This window comes from Pelodiscus sinensis, chromosome 7 (assembly GCF_049634645.1).
Source record: "Pelodiscus sinensis isolate JC-2024 chromosome 7, ASM4963464v1, whole genome shotgun sequence".
In the NCBI taxonomy this organism is placed as follows: Eukaryota; Metazoa; Chordata; order Testudines; family Trionychidae; genus Pelodiscus; species Pelodiscus sinensis.
In genome coordinates, this window is record NC_134717.1 from 38,190,062 (window position 1) to 38,204,387 (window position 14,326).

The following is a 14,326-nucleotide window of genomic DNA, read 5'->3' on the forward strand; positions in this document are numbered from 1 at the left end:
TATTTATTGGTTGTCCTTAAGATTGTCCTTTAAAACATTCCACCAAAAAAAATTTTGTTACATAAAAAAAAAGATAAAATGAATTGCTGAAAGAATTGAGTGCCTAATGCAACCGTGGCCAATCTGAGGCTCGCGAGCCATTTGCAGCCCTTCCCCTTGGGTGCAGCTCTCTCCTCCGGCTCCCTGTGCTGACCTGGGGAGGGGAGCTGTCCGGTGCGGCCATGAAAGCTGCAGAAATAAAGATGGTGGCATGTGGCAGGAGCTTGCTATGGCTAAAAACCCTCAAAATGCATTTAAATGCAGTTTCTTAAAAGGGGCAGAGCTTTTTTTTTTTTTTTTTTTTTTGCTCAACACCTTTGCCGCCACTGGGAGTCCAGTGGGAAAAATCTTTTTGGCAGGAGACCATTAGTTTACCTTTATTTTTAATTGAGCAACCTTTCTAATTTATCCCCTATTGCCACATAAGAAAATTTCTTGATATTTTGATGAAATAGTTCTTCATACCATGAGAATTAGCAGTGGAATACAGATATGTTCCCCTCTAGGCAACCACTTAGGATCAGGCCAATAGGACATGTGCAGGCTGTTGCTCAGTATAGTTGGTTCTCAGAAAAGTTTGCAGTACAACTGCCCACATCACAAATACCTACACAAATGCTATCTTCACACTTTGTTGGTAGTGTCAACAGTAAAGATGAAGATTTAATGGGCATGATTCTTGAATTATTCTATTACCAATGAAGGTTGTTGATCCAGAACAAAGAAAAAGTTGTACCTACAGAGCTGCACAGGGATGACATTATTTACACTATGAATAAAAAAGAGAAACTTGCCTCCTATGTGTCTCGCTTGCACAATAATCATTTTTAGAAAGAATTGGCAAGCTCTCACCTCTGATGATACCTAAGGATCAGGTCTTAAGAAGGAACTTAGCTTACATATGCAGCATATTGTTGTATTGACCCCATTCAGAAAATGCATTTAAGCATAAACTTTAGGGCTTTGCTGAACAGTAAGGATTTAAGCATGTGCTTATATAACTTGCTGAACAGGGCCCAGATTTTAGGTGCACTATTTTCTCATTTTTACATCTTCAGTGTTTTAAATGGTTTTATATTTCTACACCTTTATCAGCAAATTTTGGACTGGACACATTTGGTCTGATCAACAACATATTTAGCTGTTGTCATGGGATATATTGCTTTTGTATTTGGACCAAGAGTTATTTAGTGATCTTCAAGACTTTTGATAAATTGGGTGACATGTATTACTGATATTTGTAGTTTTAAGTGCAGGCTTTTCCTGACAAGCAATGATTTAGTGCTACCATACACATTGGAGCTGTTTATATGCTCAGGAGGAGGTACTGTGGAATGTTGAAACATGGAGGGTATTTTTATGAGATGAAAATATTGTCCAGACAGAATTGCTGAGAGTTTTTGATTCCATTTTAGGATACGTTTTCATATACAATTAAGCTATTTCGACTTCTGCTATGCAATCGATGTAGCTCAAGTTGCGTTGCTTATTTTGGCTTTATCCCTGCTGTGTAGATGTATCCCAACTGTAAAATGCTTTTATTAGTTCTGCAATATCTGTAAAAATCTGAACATTAAATAAAATATGGTTTTGTAAAAATGTTAAAATCTTCCTCTGATTTAAAAAAAGTTTGCACTATAACTTAGTTTTAAAAATTAAATTTTAAATACACATTTTCTGAACTACTGGATAACCTTCTTGCTGAAAAACTAAGCCACCATTTTTACTTCAGTAAACAGTGTATGTAAAATCTTAAATGCAAGAATAGTTTTGAATAATTCTCCAAAAATGTGAGTATGCGCAGTGTTCAGGATGGCTACAGTTACTTAAGTTGGCTCCACATGCATCATTGTTACCATCTAAAAAAAGTAAAACAGTTTAAGGATGGGAGCAAAATAAAACTAATATCCTAGGGACCAGTCTAACCAGAAGGAAATTTGGATACACTGATGTGGTTTGCAAGTAAAGAAGTAAAATATGTAATGTTTAATCTAAGGGTATGACTACACTGCATGCTTATTTCAAAATAAACTATTCCAGAAGAAATATTCTAAAATAGCTTATTTTGAAATAGCATGTGTACACTACAGAGAAACCCCAAAATTAGTCTGAGGCAGGCTTCCCTAATGTGGATATGCTACCTCGATTTAGAGTCCCAGGAGACACTGTGAGGTAAATACTTTGAATGGCCCTGGGAAGGAGCTACCGTATTTAGAAATAGCAGCAGTGGAGCATCCACACTATTGCTATTCCGAAATAGCTATTTCGGAAGAGGAGTTATTCCTCGTGGAATGAGGTTTAGGGAAGTCAGAATAAGCCGTCCACTATTTCAAATTTATTTCAAAATAACAGAATTGCTGTGTAGATGTGTGCATTGTTATTTTGAAATAACGGCAGTTATTCTGAAATAACGCTGCTGTGTAGCCGTACCCTGTGTAGTATTTAATTCAGAGTAGTATCAGTAAAGTCAATGTAAGGGTATTGGAACCAGGAAATAAATCAGGAAAAGACTGATGTTCAGATTTTCAGTACTCTTGAAAACAGTATGATTTCATTATATCATAAACATTTGTCCATTGACACAATAGCTATTCACACACCATTTTCACCAGCAATATTCATTACTTTGTGATTATTATGCAATTCTACAAGGCGCTGAGCACATTGGGAAGTCAATGAGAGTTGAGGGAAACTGTAACAGCACACCCAGCATACAGAATTAGGGCCTAACGATATGCCACCAAATAAAACACCTTCTATTGTAATAGTGAAACAATCTGAAAAGAGATATATATTCAAGATCTCTCCCGATCATTCCAGATGTTCTCATAGCAGTTTCAACACAGCCCAGTTTTCTATTTGTGGGCTAAGGAAAGAGACTTAAGCAGTAGAGCAAACATTCCTGTAAGCGAACTACTAAAATGAAGTACTTAATTAAAAGGTGAAGGATAATTAAAATAATCCAGGTGTCTATATCAAATGTTTTTAAAACATTATGGTGGAGCATCAATTCAGCAAAAGATTAAGGAAAAGGAAAGACTGCCTGCCCACAAAGGCCAGCAATGTCAAGAATATTAACCAAAGAAGGGGGACAATATCATCCCTTATAACCACACAGTGTGTATATTAAAGAACACTTGCTATCTATTACCTGGCTTTTGACTATTTAATCACTTTATCACAATGAGCCATGTTCTACCCTCATTTATTCCAGATTTACACCAATTGTGTTTTCATCAGTCTCCCTGCCCCAGCTGAGTGGAAAGGATTAAACACTAGAAGTGAGTGGAGGGATCAAGTACAGCCCTAAGATGTTGACACGTGTGCCCTAGTGGCCTGGGAAGGACCATTTCTCCCTTTCCCCAAGGGGGAAGGAATGCATCTTTACCATTAGCGGTATATGTTGTCTGTGGATGAGATTCGCTTGTAAACGCCTCTGCACAGGTGCTGGAACTACCCCCCCCCCCCCCGCTTGAGGTGATTTCCATCATTTCAGGGGGGTTGGGTTCAAAGGCTCCCAGCACTTGCCCTGCACTGTATAAACTGTCCCAGCGCCCTGCTCCCCAGGGCAGGTGCTTTCTCTCGCGAGGAGCCTGTACAACACCTGGCGCGATCGGGCCCACCCAAGCAGAACACAAGTAGGGAGTCGGGCTAACCCAGGGATTTACAGGGAGCGCTCAGAGCATCCGCCGGTGCAGGCAGGGCGAGCGGGGTTTGGCACCGGGCGAGCGGGCAGCTACCCCGCGAGCGGCGGGAGAGGAGCCCAGCCGTGCGGTTGGCTTTGCAGTCCCGGCCCCCGCGCCCTCCGCTCGCCCCGGCCCCGCCGCACGCCCCGGCAGCAGCTCGCAGGGGCTCGCCGCTCTCGCGGAAACCAGCCTGCTGAGGAAGGGAGGCGCCGAACGTCGGGACCTTCCGCTCTGATTGGTCTGCGCCGCGCGCTCTCTCCCCCGGCTCGGATCGGGGGGAGGCGGCGATTGGCTGCCCCGGCCTGTCAGTCGGAAAGGCCAAGTTCCATTGCGGGATCGCCTGGCTGCTGCTGCCGCGGCGGCTGCGGGGAGCTGCCGGCTGCTGATGGAGAAGTGATGCTGGCGACCGGGAGCCGGGCAGCAGCAGCGGCAGGACCGGGACCAGCCGTGGGAGCCCCGCTCAGCCCTCTGTGCTGCGTGCAGGGCGAAGACAGCCAAGGCAGCTGGTAAGGTCTGGCCCCGGGGGAATGGATGGCTCTGGATCCGGGCACGGCTGTGGAGCCACAGCGCCTTTTGTTGGAGGGGCTGGAGGCAATGCAATGCAGGGCAGCCTAGCAGCGCGAGGGGAAGCGCCGTGTGTGGGCAAGATGTCTGGGACCCGGGGAAGCTGCTGGCGGCTGCTGCCGCCTGCAATCGACTTTGACAGGCAGGAGATTGCATGTGAGCGTTAGGCTCCGCACTTTGCAAGCGAGGTACCCTCCTCCCTCGCTAGCCCTGCCCGGATGCCCTTCAGAAAGCATCGGCATTGCTGGAAGCCAGGGAGTCTTGCTGAGAGGCTCGGGCGAGTGCAAAAGTCCGCGGTGTGTCTCGAAATATAAAAGAAAAAAAATCAGAGCGAAGCGAACTTTATTGCCACAATTAAAATGGAAAGTCTTAGCATGGCCCTTGCACGGTAAGGCGAAATCCACAGAGGCACATTCCTATCAGCAGCGCTATTGGAGAAGAGGCAACATTTGCCGTTCGGTGAGAAAACTGGAGGGCTATTAATGAAAAATGGCCGGGGGGGAGCCTATTCATTATATTCTATCTTGCAGACTTACAGCCCTAACTGATGGCCGTGCACGCAAAGCTGTCCCCCCTCTCTACTTTTCTTGCTGCCGCGGAGCTCCACATGGCTTTGGATTTGGAGATGATGAATCGCCAACATCCAAACTCATTCACTTCTCCGGGAGCAGCTCTAGCCACAGTGTCAGTTTCAGGGTTTGGTGTAGTGTACACGTTTCCCAGCTGGGAAAGAAAAAGGGGCTTGGCTTTTGTGTTCGAGGCAAAGAGTTTAGAAGTCCAAAGGGCTTTACAGTGTGAACTGTCAGCTCCTTCAACAGGATGTATAGTCATTTGCCAGCCTCCACTGTTGAATTCCCACATGTTTCTATGGAGAGAACTATCACTGCTTTCAAACAATGATGCAGGGCTACTGCTAGGAAAGCCAGATTGGCAATTAATGGAATAGTTTTAACCTTCTGTTTCTGTCACTAACCCAACAGGGGACTGGATTTTATTTTCTGTAGAAAGATCTTAAATGAGCTTGCTTTTTATTATATACTGCAGATGGCTATTGCTGGTTGGCTGAGTTTGAATCAGTTTCCCTCAGTAAAAATTGACCGGAGAAGACATATATTGAACATTGTTTTTAACTTTTAAAAATTGTTTTATTAATTCAGTTGGTGTTGACTCTTTTTAAGGGCAAATAATATAAGTAATAAAAATGGAAAGTATAAAGCTGCTCCATGTTGTCATATTGTGGATAGAAAAAATAGGTAATGCATGAAAGGTGTGTTTAAGCAAGCATGCACAAAGGAGCTCTTTAGAGAACAGTAAATTGCTAGAGACCTTGGTGGCCTTATTATAAATAACCTGACCTTGGCCTGATGACAGTCATAAAAACACCTTTTAAATTAAAGATGACGTAAACATTAACAGGCCATTTGAATAGAAAATTCACATGAACTGAAAAAATGAGTAGAAAACAAAATTGCTAATTTATGTTTTTGCTAAAGGTAAATTCAAAGAAAAAAAAACTTCTAATATAGCAAACCGAAGGGGAAAAAATAGCTAGTGGCTGTTTCGAAAGACTAACTCCCATTTTAACACATTCTTTTTTCCATTGCTCTTTAACATGAATTATTCTCAGTGACCAAACATTTAAACTCTTTAGTGTTTTAAACCAGCTTTGAATACTCTTAAGTTGTTAAAATATTCTTTAACTTACCTTTAACAGTTCTTTGCTTAGTTTTCTTGTTTTCTTAATTAAATCTTGATTTCATAATATTTTAAATAATTGTTGGTGTACTTTATTTTTTTTTATTATTATGGGCTTGATCCTGCACCCACTGATGTCCATGGAGGCTTATCAAGCAGGATTGGACCCAAATCTAATGTCTGAAATAACTGATATGAAAAGACTAATATACCTGATCATATATTTCATGTCAAAAGGAAATGTAATTTTTTATCTATTATTTTATCTTCAGGTCCCTCAGCCATAATCCTTAATGTTTAAAATGCTGCACAACATGTTAAGAAGCTTTTTTTACATATTAATATATGTGTGACATAGGAAAAGCACTTAATTCCAAGTTTTATATTTACTAGCTTTCAAAAACCCACAATACTATAGCAATATGGTACTCTAAAATTTGCAAAGTAATCTGATAAATTTACTAAATTATTGAAATTTGACACCATGCATGAGTAACATTTTTTAAAAATTACAAAGCCATATGATAACTGGCAGAATAGACAATGGGCGTATACTATATTATCACAAAATATTTATATTTTTGTTCACTATGGAAAGATGAATCCAGTGTTCTGGGTGGACAGTAAATATTAAATGTGCATTCTACACCTCAGACCTTTTATGAAAAATAAAATATTCTTCTTTCACTGTGTATTTAGCAGGTAACTATCTTTATTTAAAGAACATAAAATTCAGAAATTGGTATGAAGAGATGACTCCAAAAATATCAGTTAACTTGTCATAGTCAATTTATTTAAAATATTTGTGGTTAATTTAGGTGTCCAAGAAAGAGAAAATAGTAGTAGTAGCAGCCAGAATCAGGTTTCAGTGCAGATAGTAATAATGCATGTTCTCCTAATTCCACTCAATGATGTCAGTCAGCCTCAGACCTCACCCAAACTACCTGTACATGCCCCCCAATGGTGCCAAAAATTTCTAGTCGTTTTGAGATGTTATTTTTCACAAGGGAGTAAGTAGAAACAGCCAAACTAATGTTTCTTATGACCTAAACTAAATTTTGAAATAGTAGTGTATTAATGAACTGAATCCTGTTTAACAGACACTTAATCATGTAAGGAATCTCATTTACTTCAGTGGAATTATTCACGAAAGTAAATATTTACAGGATCAGGTCCTAATTCACTGCATTACCTAAATTTATTTAACTAGATCATTTTCATTATAGATATTATGAAACAGTTTATAAAAATTGAAATATTTTAACTCAGTTATATTTCTGTGGAAATGAACCAGAGCTAGTGTCAGTAATCTATAAACAAGAAGAACTAGAAAGCGGATTTAGTTTTAATAAAAATCCCAATCAACCACTAGAAATTATGATGATTTTATCAATTATATGCTTTCAACCATGCTTTATTCTTTAATTATGGACTTATTAATTTTCATTTCTTTCTAGAACTATATCAGAATGATAGTGCAGTTTCTTAAATCACATTAGATTTTCTATTTCAGATTTCTTATTTAGAAAATAAGTCCCTCCTGTCCCAATATATCTAGCTTTACCAATAAGAGATTTATCAAAATAATACAAAATCTTAAATTTTCCTTGCCTGTATGTATGTACATTGGTGATTTTTGCAGGGAAATATTAATAAATAAATAATATAAAGAGGAAATATAGAGAGGAAGATTAATCATCCTAGCACGTTGCAAGCTGCTCCCCATTTAATTGCCAAAATAAAGATGAAAAGCAGAGTACTAAAATACTGGTGATGTAATTTGTCAAGTGTGGAAGTAAAATTATTTATTTTGAATTAGGTAGGAAAACCAAATTGCGTTGTTTGGAAATAAGAAATTTAAAAAAAGCTGTGTACGAAAATTATAAAAAGTAATAATTTTGAAATATTTTTATGTAGCTCACTCCTTTCTACCTACCTACTTACCTAATCATACAAATTGTATATTGGTCTTTTGAAAAAGTAAATTCCATTACTGATTTTCAATGGAAACACCAGCTTGTTGCTCTGAGTTGTATCCTCTCCAGCAAATACAGTGTCTGTGACTTCTGGTCCATGGAAGCTCTGCAGACCCCCCTGGATGTACAGACATGTAAAATACACCCCAAAATGACTTTTTATCTTCCCAACTTACTCATGTCAACTTGTTCCAGGGCTACATGTACACTGGCAGCTTCTTGCGCAAGAACTCTTCTATGGAAGAGTTCTTGTGCAAAAACTTCCACAAGAGAGCGTCTACACTGGCATGTGCTTTTGTGCAAGAGCATCCATAGCAGTGTAGATGCTTTCTTGTGCAAGAAAGCTCTGATGGCCATTTTAAAGATAGGGGCTTCTTGTGCAAGAAATTCATGTTGCCTGTCTACACTGGCCTCTTCTTAGAGCTCTTGCGCAAGAGGGCTTCTTCCTGAGAGAAAGCATCAGAGTTCTCGCACAAGAAGCCCTGATTTTCTACAGTACGACTTCAGTTTACTTGCGCAAGAATGCGCAGCTAGTGTAGACAGGCAGCATGTTTTTGTGCGAAAACAGCCGCTCTTGCGCAAGAACGCGCCAGTGTAGACACAGCCCACATGTTTCTAAAGTGTCATAAGATATTGATGGGTTGTCAAGGCTGTTCCCTACTTCAGCACTTTAAGTGCAGAAAGAGGGAGCCCGCAAGAGACCTTAAAAAAACCTTTCCTCTATAGGCTTCTGCTTAAAAACTCCCCAAGGTCACAGATCCCCTGATCTTGGATGGTATGCTGCCACTACCTCAGTGCAAAACCCTTTTCTTTTTGAACCCAAGAAAATTCACTTGGGAATTTCTTCCTGTGGGATACCCCAAACTCTTTTACTACTAGAGAGCTTGAGCAAAACAAACTGTAATCCCTCATAGCTGACCTCTCAGTCTTAGGCATGCAAACACAGGCTTCCTGTTACCTTCCAGGACACAAGAATCAGATCCTAGGTTTTTTTTTTTTTTTTTTTTTTTTTGTAAGTGATTTGATTAACAAAACAAACCCATATACTTGGTAAAGCATACTTGGTTGCTAGGTGTTATAGAGCAACTGAGAAGAAACAGATTAAAGCACAGAGAATTGCTTCCCTGGGATTCAGCTTTAGTTAGAGCGTAAGGGTGTGTGTGGAACATGGACTCAGCACAGAGGAATTTAACCAGACTACAAAACAAAGAGAATAACCTGATGATGTCTAATTGAACATTCCCTATCACTTATGTATCTGTAGCTTCAAGGTCCAGTCCATTTCTAGGCATGGATATTCCTTTTCTAGGCATGAATATTCCTGCTTGGTTCAATTAATCTCCCCCACCCCCAGTCCCGGTTTGAACTCTCACAAAAGAACTGCATCAGGTAGATTCCCTTTTAATTCACACCTCAACACTTTCTTCCTATTGGTTCTCTTGGTTCCCTCCAAAACTTCCTGGATGCCCTGGGTTTAATCCTCTAGTTACTGAATGCTGGGATGTTTAAAAAAGGGCAACACCTCTCCCATCCATCATGGGTGCATAACTCCACTTATGCTTTATGTATGAATGCCTAATACCATTCCTTTCCAAGGTGCAAATGCTGTATGGAAGCTGATCCATCTTTTACTGACTTCAATGGAAGTCAGATCAGGCATCATAAAGCATTTCTCATTAACATCAATGAGCACTGCTTTTAAGGAGAGATTGCAGATTCAGGTCCACAGGCTGAGGATAAACTCATTTTCCAACAGATGAAGAGGGGCAGTGGAAGGTTCTTCTCTGACAGACTGTATGTAGTGTGGGTGGCAAGAAATTAGACAGACAAGGTAGGTGAGGTAATCTCCCTTACTGAAACTACTTAAGATTATGAAAGTAACAAGCTTCTGAGCTTGCACAGAGGCCTTCTTCAGATGTGGGAAACTCACTCTGTGTCATAGCTAAATATAAAGTGGAACATAATTGTTTAGCATAAATATTTAACATATATTTCAAGGAACCATTCAAGGTGAAGTGGCTTCTTAACACCTCTCTAATCATAGTGGGGGTGAGTAAGCAATACATGGGAATGCAGTTTTTGAGATTGTTAATGGGATTATTGAAATAAGCCATAAATGCAGCATGTCTATTCAGTCCATGATTTTTAGTACAGGCAGTTCCCGGGTTACATGGATCCTACTTACATCGGATCCCTACTTACAAACGGAGTGGGGCAACCCCGCACTAGCTGCTTCCCCCCAGCAGACCAGGGAGACGTGAAGCTAGTGCTCCCCCCCCCCCCAGCAGACCAGGGAGACGCGGAGCGGCTTTTCTCAGCAGACTCCTCAGCTTGAGAATAAAGGACTGAGGGAAGTGAGGGGTGGGAGAATAAAACTGAACTCTGGAGAAATGTTTGGCTAGAGTTTCCCCTACAATACAGGCAGTCTGCGGGTTACGTACAAGATAGGTTTGTTCTTAAGTTGAATTTGTATGTAAGTTGTTACTGGTACACCTCGTGGTGTACCAGTAGTTCGGAATAGGAATCCTAGTCCGAACTACCTAGTTCGAGCCCCGTGTAGCCGCGCTGCATGGGGTTCGAACCAGCGGGGTTTTAAAAATGGCGGCTCCCCGCTTATGCAAATGAAGCCCGGGAAATTCAAATCCCGGGCTTCATTTACAAGTGCGGTATGCCTACATTACCCTCCTAGTTCGAACTAGGAGGGTAGTGTAGACATACCCTATGTGCCTGGCTTTAGGTAACAGATTTATTGATCTGTTTGGGGTGGTTACTAGATCAATGAAGGTAGTTGTGGTGATTTGTAGGTTTCTTATATATAGTTATCTGTAGGGTTCCATTGTTGAAGCTAATTGTGGTATCCAGGAAGTTAATGGTAGTATGGAAGTATTCCAGAGAAAATTTAATAGATCAATGGTAGTTGTTAAAGTTATGGTGGCAATCTATGGGGGAATAGAAGTCATCTGTCCAAAGGATGAAAATACCATCAGTCTATTTCAGGTACATCATTGATTTTGTGAAACGTTTGGTCAGAAATTCTTCCAAGTCGTCCATTAAGTAGTTGGGAAGCCATCCTAGTGCCATGACTGTCCTTTTGCTTGGACAAAGAATTTGTAGTTGCCTGTAAAATTGATATGAGGATGAAATGGATGAGTTTAGCAATGTATTTTGGGTGGATTTCTGACAATTGTCCATTGTCTTGTAAATATTCGAGGCAAGCAGCTATGCCATCATTGTGGAGGATATTGGTGGATAAGGAAGTAACATCCATAGGGGCAAGGATGGTGTTCTGAGGGTAGTTGTTAATGTTGTGGAGTTTGTGAAAGAAAACTGTTGTGTCTTGGAGGAAGTAAGCCTTTTGTATGGTGAGGGGTTTTAAGTGCCACTAGATAGTGAGCAAACCAGCAGACAAAAGGGGTACCATTGTAATCTTCAGCCACGACCACAAAGTTAACCTGGCCAACCAAAAGCTCTCTGACACCACCTATTAAAAAGATCTCAAAGAGGACCCACACCATAGTTTACCCTCAAATTCTTCCCCAAACAAATCCAAGAAAAATCTCTACAAAAGCATTCCCAAAGAACCTATTCCAGGGACCTTCTACATGCTTCCAAAGACACACAAACAAGAGGACCTATGCAAACCCTTCATAGCTGGCTCCAGCATTCCTAGTGAAGGAATGTCATAGAAACCATTCTCAAACCACTCACCACACAAAGGGTCAGTTGCCTCCAGGAGGCAACAGGCTTCTTCCATGAATTCCACAACATTAACAACCTCCCCACATTCCTCCACAAATTCTTTTAGCCACTATGACTAGAGGGAATCTTAATAGGCTACTTTGCCTTCAGTGGTCCCTTATACAATCCATCTTGTATTAAGCTGTGTCACCTTGATTATGTGTCCCAGATTTGAAGAGCTCTATGTAAGCTCAAAAGCGTGTCTCTTTCACTAAACAAAGTTGGTCCAATAAAATATATTACCTCACCTACCTTGTCTCTCTAATTGGCATTCTGCCAGCTAGGAAAATATTCCAATGGGCATTGTAGCCTAAAGATGTGTCTTTGACCGGCAGCAATATTCTTCTGTTCAGCCAGATGGAAGCGAAGGACAGAGACAGAAATGCTTGGTCTCTCTGAGACTTGGGACATGTTAATTCAGCCTTAGAGCTTTAGGAGTTGTGATGGACTGAATAGGATAGGCCCAGCTGTGATGATGCATTATGAATCTCATTTACAGTACTTGAACTCTCCTATCAGTCACTGCTAATAACAATTATTACAGATTGAACCTCTCTAGTCCAGCAACATCTGTGGTCCGGCAAGATTTTAGTTAGTTGGTTGTCCGCTTATTGTGGGTGTGTCCAGGTTTCCAGTGGTCCTGTAAAGTTTGTTTACAGCCACCAGTCCAGGCTGTCAGTATGCTGTTATTTAGCTCTAAATTACTCAAAATGTCTTCTAAAGACCAGCAGGCAGTAGAAGTGTGGCAAAGTATGTTTTTTATGCTTATCTACTTATTTCTTTGTGCCAGTTACAGTAAAATTGTGTAACAACACTAATACTTTGTAATGAAGAGAGTTGATAAAACTTGACTAGACTAGGTGTAGGCTTATATAGGGTGTATCGGTACAAGCATACATTATTGAGCAGCATTGCAAGCACTCTTCTATGTATTCGCCTCAGTGAAATAAAAATAAAGAGAGCCACTCAGTACAATATTGACCTGTGGCTCTGCAAATTCTCTGGTTCGGCAACAACCAGGTCCTGAGATTGCTAGACTAGAGGTTCAACCTGTATTATACACAACACTTATTTCAGTTTTCATTCCAAAGCACAATTGGTGTATCCCAAGCATCATTGCATACAACTCTGAAATATAGCCACAGCTATAGCCCCACTACCCAGCAGTTTAGACATTTTCACTTTGGGTTAGACCCCAATTTTTAAAAATCAAATATTCATTTACACATACACCCCCTTTGAAAAGTGCTATATACAATTGAAATAACGAGAGAAATTCAGGTAGCCATAATTTACGTATTCCTTTGGAGCTTTGCCAGGACATGTAGGTTATCACTTTTGTCTTTGCGGAAAATGGCCGGCATTACTAAATAGCCACAAATCTTTCTCCATGTCTCTTATGTACGATGTTTGGGTACTCGCTTACTCGAAAAGAAGAGATAAGAATAGTATCTATCAAATCACCACCACTTCTTCCACACTTAGGTTTTTCTCTTGTGGTCTTCTATCCAAGAATTATATTTAACAATGCTTAGCTTGTGAGATTCAACACAATCAAAGCCTGCAGCGTTCTGAATGCCGATAACATTCAGGAGCTTGCCTCCCTCTGAGCTGTTGTGCAGCTCCTTCATGCAAAGGGGCTGTTGTTTTTGTTTCTTTAGTCCTTCAGCAGGTGGCCACATTTTCATTTGTATAGCTAGCTCTGCTGAGGAGCAACATCTGTGGCTTTGTAGGGGTTATACCAGCCAGAAGGCTGCAAATATTTCCTGCTACATCAGGCCCTGAGTTTGTTAAAAGGATACTCTTACTTATTTGTTACTTAGAGTTGGATCCTTGATACTAGAAGAAAAGTGGAATAAATATTACTTTTTACATTCAGTTTGATATTTACTTTATATAGCAGGAGATTTAAGTAGGGGAGGAAATTTTTGACATTACCTGTAGGAAGATCTTAATGTATTAAGGAAAGTATCTCATTCCAGGGTACAATCTAGGCCTCTAGTGATTATGGCAAGTTCAGGAAAGTGTATGGATGAATAATTTAGAGTTTTCTAGACCCCTCCCATGCTAAAGTCTGTGTTAATCAGTGGAGGAGAAGAAAAACTCTACAAGATGCTTCTTGCAGTGTTTCTCCCAAACCATTGCATTGGGGGAATGGGCCAGTGGAGGTACAGAATTTGCCCTCTTAGTAATTGCAATTAAAGTTACACTTAATCAGATAAAACATTTGTAAGTATGGAAATGTACAATTACGATCACATACCTAATCTTAACTTTGCCCACACTACTCAATAAGCAAACTATCTCTGTCCCAAATACCACCTAATTAATCATTCTCCGTTCATATGTTCCATTTCATACCTGCACCAGAAACATGGACAACAACATCATTCCTCATTTTCAGTAGAGTTCTGTGTATCATAAATAGTCATTCGAGTGTCCACTGCAAACATGTTCATGGAGTCATTGCTCCACAATCTGCACTGGCTTCCCATGGGTTTATGGAAGATATTGGTATTGACCTTTAAAGCCATATATAGCTTTATGTATTATGTAACCTTCCTATCAGAGAGACCGCTAGTTTTCCCATGACATGCCACCAGAGGGGAGATCAGGAGAGATACTCAA

At 40.5% G+C, this 14,326-nt stretch overlaps 1 protein-coding gene across 17 annotated transcripts in view; it reads left to right on the plus strand.

Moving 5' to 3' along the window:
* Positions 1-3,667: 3,667 nt before the first annotated feature.
* The window catches only part of B3GALT1 (beta-1,3-galactosyltransferase 1), a 364,445-nt gene continuing 353,786 nt past the window's right edge, over positions 3,668-14,326 (plus strand). For 15 of the 17 annotated variants that reach the window (XM_075933545.1, XM_014579858.3, XM_075933537.1 and 12 more), the window contains exon 1: positions 3,706-4,231. The gene's annotated coding sequence lies outside the window, so the exon portion shown is untranslated. Of the gene's footprint in view, positions 4,232-14,326 lie in introns of all 17 variants that reach the window. The other 2 variants (XR_003086697.2, XR_003086698.2) reach the window with 2 other exon arrangements.